The following is a 14,677-nucleotide window of genomic DNA, read 5'->3' as shown; positions in this document are numbered from 1 at the left end:
TTTCCCTTTGTTACTAACAAGAGGGAGATATTATGTTTAGAAGCACAGGACACCATCCTCATCTTCATCCCCCCGCCCCTCCCATACTGGGTTTACATTAGCCAACAACATTCTATCTGGTGCATGACCAGTCACTCATACCTCCCAACATGACCCTCTCCAGGAGGGACAGAATGCTCTGCTCCTGGACTTCCCTCTTAATGTATGATTGCCATCATCTGTGCTGAAACACCTTTCTTATCCATTAACCTGTTCAAAACAGGTGCCGGCAATCATAAATTAAGAGGAAAGTCTTGGAGCAGAGCATTCTGTCCCTCCTGGAGAGGGTCATGTTGGGAGGTATGGTCACTGTAGGGCAGGGGTTCTCAAACTCGGTCCTCAGGACCCCACACAGTGCATGTTTTGCAGGTAACCCAGCAGGTGCACAGGTGTATTAATTACTCACTGACACATTTTAAAAGGTCCACAGGTGGAGCTAATTATTTCACTTGCAATTCAGTGAGGAGACCTTCAAAACATGCACCGTGTGGGGTCCTGAGGACCGAGTTTGAGAACCTGTGCTGTAGGGGGTTAGGTGTGTGGGAAGGCATCCTGTTCATTGCACAGCTACTGCTGTCTGCCATAGAAGGTAGGATGCCACCGAGGGCAACAACCCCACCTGCCGGCACCTGATAACCGCCGCTATTTTCCAATCCAAACCCCAAATTTACTCATGGGTGAAAATCACGGCCGAAGGGGAGCGCCTGTTGGAAGACGAGGAGGCTTGGTAACCCACCCCTCACCAAAAAAAAGAGTCTAGATTAGTAGCAACATGAAAAGACAATAGCCCATAGTATAATTATAAACAGTGCAGACTAAGGGGGACATGTACTAAGCAGTGATAAAAGTGAAGACATGAACCAGTGGAGAAGCTGCCCATGGCAACCAATCAGCATTGATGTAACATTTCTAATTTGCATACTATACAATTGTATGGAGCAGCTGATTGGTTGCCATGGGAAATTTCTCCACTGGTTCACTTCTCCACTTTTATCACTGCTTAGTACATGTCCCCTTAAACCACTTCTATAGCACAATTCCTTTATCCCTCCAACCAGAAACAAAGGAAGTCCAGTCAGGTCACAAGAAGACACCGGCCCAAATGTATTAAGCCTTAAAAAGTGATAAATTGGAGACGGATAAAGAATGATAAATGTCCAGCCAATCAGCTTCCTAACTGCCATGTCACAGGCTGTGTTTGAAAAATCTGGAGCAGATTGGGTGCTCATTTCTCACTCTTTATCTGTCCCCACTTTATCACTTTTTAAGGCTTAATACATTTGGGCCAGTATCCACTACTACTTTATATATGATAGCATACCTCCCAACATTTGAATGAAGAAAAACGGGACTCCTGCACGCGTGCAGCCGTAAAGGGGCTGTGGCCTATGTGAAAGGGCATGGCTTTGAGGCAGTGACGCTATCGCAAGCTACGCCTCCGTATTTTGTGGGGAGCATGCCCAGTGCTCTGTGATCTGCTGGCATGCCCCCTCTCCCTCTGTCTCCACTTCATAAACTATGAGGCCTCTGTAGACTTACCTTTGAGATAACTTGCTTGGTTTGTATATAAGCCATGCCTATCCTGAAACATGGATCTCTAGATAACGGCATCCTTCTGAACGGCAGCCTTACCCACCTTGCTTATAGGATTTTACAGCCTTGTGTTGACATAAAAATCTGTCTGTAGTGGATACTATGTTCTACTGTCATAGTTTTTCTGCCCCCTCAAAAGAGGACACAGTTTTAGACCTAGGCATAGGCTTTTCTGTTATGGGTGAAATGTGTGCGGTGCACACGGACCCCTTGGGTCCATGTGGACACACACCGCGCACATTGCACCCATATTGTTTAATTACTCACCTTTCCAGAGTCCCGCGACGGGAGCTGCAGCCACAGCAGCTGCGGCAAAAAAATCACATCCAAAATGGCCACTGTGCTTGCTCAGTAGATAATTAGTCTCTGGACCACGGCAGGCGCCATATTTCCGGGGACCTGTACATGCGCAGAAGGCTCCGGCACAGTGCCGGAGCCTGCGGCACCACGGAGAGGAGGGGTCCCCCTCCTCTCTTAAAACGTCCCTGGACTGAGGGGTCTATTTACTAAGCTTTGGAGAGTACATCTGCCCCATTGTTGTAGCTCCCACTGGCACTCAGTCACTGACCAGCTTAAACATTCTAAGGCTCAAACTATTCTCTCTTAGCCCACATCTACACCTGCCCCTGCGTGCATTATCTGACCACATCAATCTACATATTTAGACTGGGGCTTATTTATCAATAGGCAATAGTAAATGCATAACGGAATATGCTAGAATTATATAAGTACATTTAAATAATTTATAATAGGACCCTTACTCTGGCAATATGCAGGATTTATTTAGCAGCCAATTTCACATTTCTGTATACAGGGGAGGGATCCTGGAGTGCACACCGGTAATGGGAGGTGCGACCCTGCGGAGACCTTTCAGTACTGCATACAAAGACAAGGTTGCAGGTGCACAATTCAAACACTACCAATTTATTAGTAATAATCATTGCAATAACATTTTGCATTTTGAGCGAGGCTCTTCGCATAGTTATGGCCATAAATAACGGCTTGCCCACCCAACAGTTTTGGGGGTACAAATTCAGGGCACCCCAAAATTAAGCAGCTGAGTGCCCCCAGGGCAAGACAAAAGTGAAAAAATATATAGTGAAAACAGTGAAGATGGGTTAGGCTGCTGAAAACAGCAGGGGTAAATTAGTGAGAGGTAACAAGGTGAGAAATAAAGTAGTGAGAGGTAAAGTAGTGAGAAGTGAAGTGGCCATAACTATGCGAAGAACCTCGCTCAAAATGCAACCTTGTTTTTGTATGCAATTTCACATTTCTGTAAGAATGATTGTGATTTCCAGTTACCCCAGTTGTAATGGCTTCCAGCAGCAAGACATTACAGTTCTTAGGGGTCTATTCATAAAGCAGTGAAAAGTGTGAAGAAGTGAGTCAGTGGAGAAGTTGTCCATGGCAACCAATCAGCTGCTACGCATAATTTGATAGAATGCACTTTCTAAATGTTACCTCAACACTGATTGGTTGCCATGGGCAACTTCTCCACTGGCTCACTTCTTCACTATTTTCACTGTTTCATGAATAGACCCCTTAATGCTTAAGTCTCTGCAAAGAATATACAAGCGTGGCCCAGCATTCCTGCTTCGAGGTAGCATTTATCAAGTGCATACTATAAAATGATAGTTAAAACCTGATTGGCTGCTATTGGCAACTTCTCCTCTGGTCCACATTTCCACTATTTTTATTGCTTGATACATAAACCCCTTAGTCCTTGAAATGAAGAATAGTCTCAGCACTTGGTGTCCCAAGGAAGCCTCCATTTCCCACTAGTAACTGGACACTGTGTCTTCATCTCACTGTGAATCACCCTATTAGACCTGTGCTTTGGACCAGCAGTCTTCTTGCACCTCTCTAGTCTAGGTAGGTGCTGAGTGGTCTGTGTTTATCATGCACAAAATATGTTTGGAGCATAAGAAAATACTTGGAAAAATCATGGGTATCCACAAGATGAGGCAAAATGGGACCTTTGAGAGTGTAACTTTTTAGTTTCATATGACTGGTACTCCAAGTCCCGTTCCCGCTCCCCACCCTCCCTCTCACATTACACTAGATGTACATGCCTCCCAAATGATTATACCAGTAGTGCTTCCACATCAATTCCAGTACTGGCTAACACGTTCTCCAGCCTTATTCATTCAATTGCCCAGATTCTCTTTTTGCTGTACAGTAGCACAGTGAGCTTTCTGACTAAGACGACTTAGAAGGGGTGTATAAACTTCAAAGTGTATACCAAATAGTCCACAATCTGGCTCTTGCTTTTAGCAAAAATTTCCCTGGAGCCATCATTGACATCTGCTGCAGTGCTGTTTTGTTGCCCCTAGGTGTCCTGAAAGTCCAAACATTCTATTGGATAACTGTTAACTTGAACAATACCCATGAAGAGTTGATAACACACCTAGAACTACTTACCTAGAGAACTCAATACGCCCACCAATATTTGAGTGCCCACAGGTCCTTATACACCAAACAGTAGGGATGTATTAACCGAGGAGCATTGCAGAAGGAACTTAATGAACAAGACACTAAAGAAAGAAGGCAGATGGTAATTTACATAGTTCTAGAATGAATGCACTGGCCAAGGGAGGTAGCAAGTTAGAGCAGGTCCTGTAACAGTCTGAAGTCAATGGCAGGAAGCTGGCAAGAGTAATCCATCAAATCTTAATTTGTAGGGTTAGGCGTTAAGGTTAGACACTAGGTGGAGGGTTAGGGTTAGGCTGCCGGAGGGGATGATTAAGGGGTAGGTGTCACATCTAGCAGAGTTTGAGGATCCGGCAGCTGAGATTTGCCGGAGGAGGTAGCAGGCTGTGAATGAACCAGATGAGGGGGCTGGATATAGTTCCTTTGCATGGGACACGGAGAAATGAAGAACGTAGGCAGGGTTTGAGAGTCAATGGAAAGTATTTATTATGTACAGGGCTGAGGTAGAGAACAGAGGCTGGAGCACGATGGTTAAGACGTGGCTGGAGGCAAAGAACTGGACTGTGATTTGAAAGACGAGACTGTAGATGATGAACTGTGGAACTGTGGCTGATGGTTGAAGACGTGGCTGGAGACGAGGACTGTGGACTGTGGTTTGGAAAACGAGGCTGAAGATAATAATCTGCAGGCGGTGGTCGGTGGTACAAAGGCGTGGCTGGTGAAGAAGATCTGTGGAGTGTGGCTTGAAAGACGAGACAGAAGACCCGGGGCCGACTGTGCCTAAAGAGTCTTACTGGACTGGGTTTTCCAGGGGCGCTTCCACAGGCAGTAGCAGGGTAGGAACGGCAGGGCTGCAGCAGCAACAGAGAACCGACCAAGCAAGATCAGGAGGAACCAGAATACAGCAGGAATCCTGGGAGCACAGGCTGAAGCACCTACAACAGGGTTGTAACTTGAAGCACTGGCATCCCTGTCCTAAACCAGCCCCCTTTTATAGGGAGAGCTTCCCCTGGATTGGTTGGAAGAGACAGGAAACAGGAACTATGCTCAAAACTTGGTCTCCAACATGGCGGCGCCCAGTAATGCAGACCTTTTTGCAAAGCCCCATTGCTCACTGCCCCTGGTCTCCTAGCAATAGCCCAGCAAGAGCGACCCACTGTAGCGACATCCCGCCGCCACGAGCGGACCCCCTCACCGCCGCTACTGCTGCCCACGGCTCTGGTGCAGTAGCCCATCTCCGCCGCTGCCCGCACATCGCCAAGGAAGCCAGCCCCGCGGCCCCAGCATACAGGTAAGACTCCGGACACTGACAGTACCCCCCCCCTTTGCGGGTGGACTCCGGACACCTATGTGGTTTAGTTGGAAACTTGGCATGAAATGTCCGAAGAAGTCTTGGAGCATGGACATCCTCTGCATCTACCCAAGATCTCTCCTCTGGCCCATACCCCTTCCAATCAACAAGGTACTGGATGCGACCATAACGTCTGCGAGAATCAAGGATCTTGTGAATCTCAAATTCGTTTCCATGTGCTGATTGGATTTTGGGTGATTTAGGCAGAGCAGCTCTGAACCCATTAAGTACCAATGGTTTTAAGAGAGAAATATTAAATGCATTAGGAATTCTTAACTGCGGAGGTAATTTCACTTTGTAAGCTACAGGATTCAACACTTTTTCGATTGGGTAAGGCCCAATAAATCTGGGAGCAAACTTTTTTGTAGGGACCTTTAATCTTAGGTTACGTGTGGAAACCCAAACACGATCTCCTACCTGAAGGCCTGGTACAGCTTTTCGTTTCAGATCTGCATAGGTCTTATATCTCTTGGAAGTCTTGAGCAAAGTCTTGTGAACTTGTTTCCAGGCTTCAGTAAGTTGTCGAAGTGTTGACTCTGCGGCAGGAACCTTGAGCGTAGGCAGAAGTTGGAAGTCAGGAACTCTTGGATGGTAACCATAATTAATGAAGAATGGAGAAGATTTTGTGGCAGAGTGATAAAGATTGTTATGGGCAAATTCTGCGAATGGGAGGAAGTCCAGCCAATTGTCCAGTGAGGAGGACATGAATAAACGCAGAAAAGTCTCCAGATCCTGGTTCACTCTCTCTGTTTGACCATCCGTTTGGGGATGATAGCCTGAGGAGAAGTTTAATTTCATGCCAAGAGCAGAACATAGGGATCTCCAAAACTTGGCCACAAATTGAGGACCTCTATCAGACACGATCTCCTGTGGTAGACCATGGAGTCGAAAGATCTCTGCTATAAACAATTTTGCCAACTGGGATGCAGATGGAAGGTTAGCCAGAGGAACAAAGTGTGCCATTTTAGAGAATCGGTCAACTATGACCCATACGGTGTTCCGCCCACCAGACATAGGTAAATCTGTAATAAAGTCCATAGAAATATGCGTCCATGGTCTTAGTGGTACCGGTAAAGGATGGAGTAACCCGGCTGGTGGACCTTTGGGACTTTTATGCTGAACACATTTTGGACAGGCAGCCACGAAATCCTGAACGTCAGTCCTGAGATGAGGCCACCAGTAGGAGCGCTGAATGAATTTAAGTGTCTTATGACCGCCCGCATGGCCCATGAAGGAGGAGGAGTGAGCCCATGTGAGAATTTTTTTGCGCAGATTTGGTGCAACGAAGATCTTCCCAGGAGGAGGAAGTGGAGAGGTATTAGTTGCAGAAAAAGAGGTGGATTCCAGGATAAATTGCTCTTTTGAACGGTCAGAGGGTTCTTCTGAACTTAGGGAGCAAGATAAGGCATCTGCCTTTTTGTTGAGGGAACCTGGTCGGTAACTGAGTTTAAAATTAAAATGTGTAAAGAAGAGTGCCCATCTTGCTTGGCGTGGGTTCAGACATCGGGCTGACTGTAGATACAGGAGGTTCTTGTGATCTGTGGTTACAGATGTTGGATGCTGAGCTCCCTCCAACAAATACCTCCACTCCTCAAAGGCCAACTTAATTGCCAGTAATTCCTGTTCCCCAATAGCATAATTCTGTTCAGCGGGGGAGAATCTTCGTGAGAAGAACGCACAGGGATGCACCTTCTTGTCCTCGAAAAGCTGGGATAATACTGCTCCCACTCCCACAGTAGAGGCATCAACCTCCACCAAGAACGGACGGCTGAGATCGGGTTGTCGAAGAACTGGAGCAGTCGTGAAGGCCTCCTTTAAAGATGCAAAAGCTTCCAAAGTCTCAGGAGACCACTTGGCAGGATCGGCTCCCTTCCTAGTTAATGCGGTTATAGGAGCTACGACAGAAGAATAACTTTGAATGAATCTTCGGTAGAAGTTAGCAAACCCCAGGAAACATTGAATTCCTTTAAGGGTAGCTGTAAGTGCCCAATCCTGAATCGCCTGGACTTTAGCTGGGTCCATCTGTAATTCTGCCCTGAAAGAATGTAACCGAGGAATGGAATTGTGGGTACTTCAAAGGTGCACTTCTCTAACTTACAGAATAACTGATTCCTTCGTAAACGAGTTAACACTTCTTTGACTTGTTCCCGATGGGTCTTCAGATCCTTAGAAAAAATGAGGATGTCATCCAGATATACTACCAAGCAGTCATAGAGAAGATCTCTGAAGATTTCGTTAACGAACTCTTGAAAGACGGCTGGGGCGTTACATAGGCCAAAAGGCATTACCAGGTATTCGTAATGGCCGTCGCGGGTATTAAATGCCATCTTCCATTCGTCCCCTGGGCGAATACGTATAAGATTGTAGGCCCCTCGTAAGTCCAACTTAGTAAATACAGTAGCTCCTTTAACACGGTCGAACAGTTCTGGAATCAGAGGTAATGGATATCTGTTCTTAACTGTTATGTCATTGAGACCTCTATAGTCAATACAGGGCCGCAACCCCCCATCTTTCTTTTTGACAAAGAAAAACCCCGCTCCAGCCGGTGATGTAGAAGACCTGATGAACCCTTTCTCCAAGTTCTCCCGGATATACTCCAACATGGCCTGCGTCTCAGGAAGTGAGAGAGGGTAAATTCGACCTCGGGGAGGAGTCTTACCCGGTACTAGCTCAATGGGACAATCCCAAGTACGATGCGGAGGCAAGGTGTCCGCCCCTTGCTTACTGAAAACATCTTGAAAAGCTTGGTACTCCACAGGAAGACTGGAAGGGCTGGAAGAACAGAGAGGTCTAACTGAAGGTAAACAGTTCTGAAAACAGTCTTGTCCCCAAGAGAGAACATCCATAGTTTGCCAATCTATGTGGGGATTGTGTCTGATTAACCATGGAAACCCTAGGATTAGTTCATGAGAGGCTTTAGGAATTACAAGGAAAGAGATTTCTTCTGAATGGAGAACTCCGACCTTCATCTTGAGAGGAATAGTACGAAAGGATATAATACCCTCAGGGATATAACTTCCATCCACTGCAGTAACAGAAATGGTACGATCCAAAGGAACTGTTTGTATTCCAGATTGTTTGACCAGAGTTGACGTAATGAAGCTTTCGGCGGCTCTAGAGTCGAGTAGTGCAGGGATGAGAAGAGAAGAAGAAGGGAGCTCCAATTGGGTTAACAGGACAGACTCTTTCTTGGTATGTAATTCTGAGAATTCTCCTAGCTTGACCTCTCCAGCACAAACTAGGAGCGGGCGTTTCCCGGACGTAGATTGCAAGTTTTAACAAAGTGATCAGATGCACCACAATACAGGCAGAGGTTCCCTTGTCGCCGTCTCTGACGTTCTTCATTGGAGAGGCGGGAACGATTAATCTGCATGGGTTCTTCCGCAGTTGGTGATGATGGTGTTGGTGGAAGAACAACTCTAGGCTTAGGGCGATCTGACCGCAACCTCTCCATACAGCGTTCTCTGTACCTCAGATCTAACTTATTGCATAAAGAAATTAGTGTATCCAACTTATCAGGTACGTCCTGAGTTGCGAGGTCATCTTTGATCTTTTCGGAGAGACCGCTACAGAAAGCTGCAATGAGAGCCTCCTCGTTCCAGTTCAGTTCAGAGGAAAGAGTGCGAAACTGGATCACATACTGACTGACCGTACGCGTGCCCTGATGCAGACGCAGGATCTCCAACGAGGCAGCTGAAGTTCTTCCCGGTTCATCGAAGATTTTTCGGAAGGTGGCCATGAATTCTGGATAGTTAGATAAGATGGGATCCATCCTCTCCCACAAAGGTGGAGCCCATTCCAACGCTTGCCCGGTAAGTAAAGAAATTATATAGGCTACTTTGGTTCGTGCCGATGGGAAGTTGGCCGACTGTAGTTCGAACTGGATTTCGCACTGGTTAAGAAACCCGCGGCATTGTTTTGGATTCCCATCGAATTTATTGGGAGGTGGCAAATGCAACCGTGGAAGTGGTACTGGTACAGGAGGAAGCGGGACCGGAGGTGCTAATGTGGGAGCAGCTGTAGATACTTGAGAGGCCGTCATGGCAAGACAGAGAGAATCGAGACGTTCGGACATACTCTGCATGAACTGCACGATTTGAGATTGTGTGGCCTCCTGCTTACTTAAGCGAGACCAGATATCTGTAGTTGAATCCCCTCCTGAGGCCTGATCACCCGTCGAATCCTTTGGGCCAGTGTTTACTGTCACGTCTAGCAAAGTTTGAGGATCCGGCAGCTGAGATTTGCCCGAGGAGGTAGCAGGCTGTGAATGAACCAGATGAGGCGGCTGGATATAGTTCCTTCGCATGGGGCACGGAGCAATGAAGAAGGTAGGCGGGGTTTGAGAGTCAATGGAAAGTATTTATTATGTACAGAGGCTGGAGCACAATGGTTAAGACGTGGCTGGAGGCAAAGAACTGTGGACTGTGATTTGAAAGACGAGACTGTAGATGATGAACTGTGGAACTGTGGCTGATGGTTGAAGACGTGGCTGGAGACGAGGACTGTGGACTGTGGTTTGGAAAACGAGGCTGAAGATAATAATCTGCAGGCGGTGGTCGGTGGTACAAAGGCGTGGCTGGTGAAGAAGATCTGTGGAGTGTGGCTTGAAAGACGAGGCAGAAGACCCGGGGCCAACTGTGCCTAAAGAGTCTTACTGGACTGGGTTTTCCAGGGGCGCTTCCACAGGCAGTAGCAGGGTAGGAACGGCAGGGCTGCAGCAGCAACAGAGAACCGACCAAGCAAGATCAGGAGGAACCAGAATACAGCAGGAATCCTGGGAGCACAGGCTGAAGCACCTACAACAGGGTTGTAACTTGAAGCACTGGCATCCCTGTCCTAAACCAGCCCCCTTTTATAGGGAGAGCTTCCCCTGGATTGGCTGGAAGAGACAGGAAACAGGAACTATGCTCAAAACTTGGTCTCCAACATGGCGGCGCCCAGTAATGCAGACCTTTTTGCAAAGCCCCATTGCTCACTGCCCCTGGTCTCCTAGCAATGGCCCAGCAAGAGCGACCCACTGTAGCGACGTCCCGCCGCCACGAGCGGACCCCCTCAGCACCGCTACTGCTGCCCACGGCTCTGGCGCAGCAGCCCACCTCCGCCGCTGCCCGCACATCGCCAAGGAAGCCAGCCACGCGGCCACAGCATACCGGTAAGACTCCGGACACTGACAGTAGGCACCAAAATGGATAGTTAGGGTTAGGCTATAGGAGGGGATGCTTATAGTTAGGCACAGAAGGGACAGTTAGAGTTAGGCACTAAGGAGGGTTATGGTTAGATTTGGGCAAAAATAACAAAAACGTGTCGATCATTTTTGTGTAGACCATTTTCATGTTAACCTTTTGTACCTGTCGGCCTAATGCATGTCGACCATATGATGTGTCACGGCCAATTTGCCTATAGTGACTTAGTTGCGCTTGGGACTAGTCGCAGCTGGGAGTGACTAATTTCACACGCAATGCGTACACATGTGCATACACATCACATGTCAGATCTGCGAGGACACATCTCTATATTTTGTTACTCTAGTAATCCACACCCAAGAGCAAATCGGCCACCAGAATACTAGATAAGGAAAAAGTCCAAAAATATATATATAATTTTTTCTTTATATTTTACAAAATTCTTTTAAAAAAAGCAGCAAGGCAACATACCACCTATATAGTAATACACAAGATAGAAATCCGCCGCTGCCAATCAAAATAATTATGAATATGCTTGTTTTTTATATGTATTAAAACAGAGACGGGTCTGCAGTTATACCACATGGGGGTCTATTCAATTCAAGTTGGAATTCCCGACTTGTCGGTAAAACGTCAGTTTCCGACATTTTAAGGTAGAATTCAGATTCGACCTATTCAATTAAACTGCCGTTTTTCCGACAAGTCAGGAATTCCGACTTGTCGGAAAACACGTGGATCGGCGGATTAGCCGCGGATCCACGTGTTTTGTCGAATTAGCGGCAAAATCCGTCAGGTTTTAGCCACGATTGGCATTGTCGGAAACGGGCAAAACCTGTCGGATATGGCCGCTAATTGAATAGTGAACTGTCGGATCATCTCCGACAGCAATTGAATAGACCCGATGGAGGTAATTGCAACATCTCCAAACAACCTGTATAGACAAAAGAGACAAACGGATTGCACTGACCTGTGTCTGTATGTCACCAATATCCAATTATAGATTAAACAGAGTCTAGTATAAAGCTCAATAACCTAAAGATGTATTTTATTCCATAGGCATATTATATTCTAAACAAAAAAAAAGCAATTGTTGCACCGGGAATGTGGTTAAGATGCCGGCTACCGGGATTCCGACACCCGTCAAAATTCTGACTGCAGAATATGACTGTAGGGATAGCTAGAGGGTTAGGGCCAGTGGGGGGAGGGTTGCTTTTTAGGCACCAGTGGGGAAGGGTGTGTGGGGGTGTGTGGGTTAGGCTGTGGGGAAGGAGGGGTTAGGTTTAGGCACCACCGGAGGGAGTTTAGGTATAGGCACTAAGGGGGGAGAATAGGGTTAGGCTGCGGAAGTAGGGGGGAGGGTTAGGAGGTAAGGGAGTGGGGGGGGGGGGAACCTACTTACCATGACCCTGTCGGAATTTCACAGATTGGGACTCCGTCGTCGGTATTGAGACCGCCGGCATCCCGTCCGGCGATCAGTCATACTGAACCTGTTGCACACCATGGTAATAAATATATAGCCACTAGTTCTAGGTTGGGAGTCAGTGAAAAATTGTTTGTGGTGGATGTCCCACAGTAGCTCAACAATAAGGAATTGTAAATGTTCCTCATTCAATGTGTTGCGGGGTGATTGTACCCCATTGAAATTAATAAAATCCTCTAATGATCTGCATCCCGCAGGGTAAGTATTGGATCACCTGTTCCAAAGCAGGACAAATTCCCAAGGGCTGAATCAGCCCACCGACGCTTGCTGACTATCTGTATACCGCTGCTGTTCCCCGGCCACCACTTGCAAGGCAGCAGGTCAGTCGGGAGCTGTAAATATGTGCAGCTGCTTGAGGACATCTCTGCAGGATAAGCCCGTTGGATGCTGGACTGGTATTAACAAAGGTAGCCGGTAACATGTAGCAGAAGAGGACAGCCCACAATTTCTAATGCCTTTCAGAGGGTCCTTCTCTGGTAACATCTATGGTAAGATACTATGGGCTAGCACTATCAGAAGATGGCATTAGCGGCCGGGGCCAAGCTTGGTAAATTTGACAGTTTAGGTTTCTTTCTGTAGGGGGTTCTTTTAGGACGGAATTGAAAGATCATGGCAGACATGTTCATTTTAACATCCTGGAGCTACTTCAAAAATTCTATGGTAAATATGCACCATAATGAGAACTTGGGGGTCTATTTATTAACATTATTTTTACTAAAATCATGTGAAAAAATAAGAATTTACTCACCGGTAATTCTATTTCTCGTAGTCCGTAGTGGATGCTGGGGACTCCGTAAGGACCATGGGGAATAGACGGGCTCCGCAGGAGACTGGGCACTCCAAAGAAAGATTTAGTACTACCTGGTGTGCACTGGCTCCTCCCTCTATGCCCCTCCTCCAGACCTCAGTTATGGAAACTGTGCACGGAAGAGCTGACATTACAAGGAAAGGATTTTGGAATCCAGGGTAAGACTCATACCAGCCACACCAATCACACCGTACAACTTGTGATAAACTTACCCAGTTAACAGCATGAACAACAGCTGAGCATCACTCAAAGGATGCCACATAACAATAACCCTTTATTAAGCAATAACTCTATATACAAGCATTGCAGAAGAAGTCCGCACTTGGGACGGGCGCCTAGCATCCACTACGGACTACGAGAAATAGAATTACCGGTGAGTAAATTCTTATTTTCTCTAACGTCCTAGTGGATGCTGGGGACTCCGTAAGGACCATGGGGATTATACCAAAGCACCCAAACAGGCGAGAGAGTGCGGATGACTCTGCAGCACCGAATGGGCAAACACAAGGTCCTCCTCAGCCAGGGTATCAAACTTGTAGAATTTTGCAAATGTGTTTGTACCTGACCAAGTAGTAGCTCGGCAATGCTGTAATGCCGAGACCCCTCGGGCAGCCGCCCAAGAAGAGCTCACCTTCCTTGTGGAATGGGCTTTTACTGATTTCGGATGCGGCAATCCAGCCGCAGAATGAGCCTGCTGAATCGTGTTACAGATCCAGCGAACAATAGTTTGCTTTGACGCCGGAGCACCCAACTTGTTGGATGCATACAGGATAAACAGCGAGTCAGTCTTCCTGACTCCAGCCGTTCTGGTTACATAAATCTTCAAAGCCCGGACTACGTCCAGCAACTTGGAGTCCTCCAAGTCACGAGTAGCCGCAGGCACCACAATAGGTTGGTTCAGATGAAAAGATGACACCACCTTTGGCAGAAATTGCGGACGAGTCCGCAATTCTGCCCTGTCCATATGGAAAACCAGATAGGGGCTTTTACATGACAAAGCCGCCAATACTGACACACGCCTAGCCGAAGCTAAGGCCAACAGCATGACCACTTTCCAAGTGAGATACTTTAGCTCCACCGTCTTAAGTGGCTCAAACCAGTGGGATTTCAGGAAATCCAATACCGCGTTAAGATCCCAAGGTGCCACTGGTGGCACAAAAGGGGGCTGAATATGCAGCACTCCCTTAACAAACGTCTGAACCTCAGGCAGTGAAGCCAGTTCTTTTTGAAAGAAAATGGATAGGGCCAAAATCTGGACCTTTATGGACCCCAATTTTAGGCCCATAGTCACTCCTGACTATAGGAAGTGCAGGAATCGACCCAGCTGGAATTCCTCTGTAGGGGCCTTCCTGGCCTCACACCAAGCAACATATTTTCGCCATATACGGTGATAATGCTGTGCTGTCACGTCCTTCCTAGCCTTTATCAGCATAGGAATAACTTCATCTGGAATGCCCTTTTCTGCTAGGATCCGGCGTTCAACTGCCATGCCGTCAAACGCAGCCGCGGTAAGTCTTGGAACAGACAGGGCCCTTGTTGCAACAGGTCCTGTCTGAGGGGCAGAGGCCATGGGCCCTCTGTGCATTTCTTGTAGTTCTGGGTACCAAGTCCTTCTTGGTCAATCCGGAACCACGAGTATTGTTCTCACTCCTCTTTTTCTTACGATTCTCAGTACCTTGGGTATGAGAGGAGGAGGAGGAAACCCATAGACCGACTGGAACACCCACGGTGTTACCAGTGCGTCCACAGCTATCGCCTGAGGGTCCCTTGACCTGGCGCAATACCTTTTTAGT

Source organism: Pseudophryne corroboree, chromosome 3, assembly GCF_028390025.1.
Source record: "Pseudophryne corroboree isolate aPseCor3 chromosome 3, aPseCor3.hap2, whole genome shotgun sequence".
Taxonomy (NCBI): Eukaryota; Metazoa; Chordata; class Amphibia; order Anura; family Myobatrachidae; genus Pseudophryne; species Pseudophryne corroboree.
The sequence above is the reverse complement of the archived record's forward strand: the minus strand, read 5'-3'. Positions refer to the sequence as shown.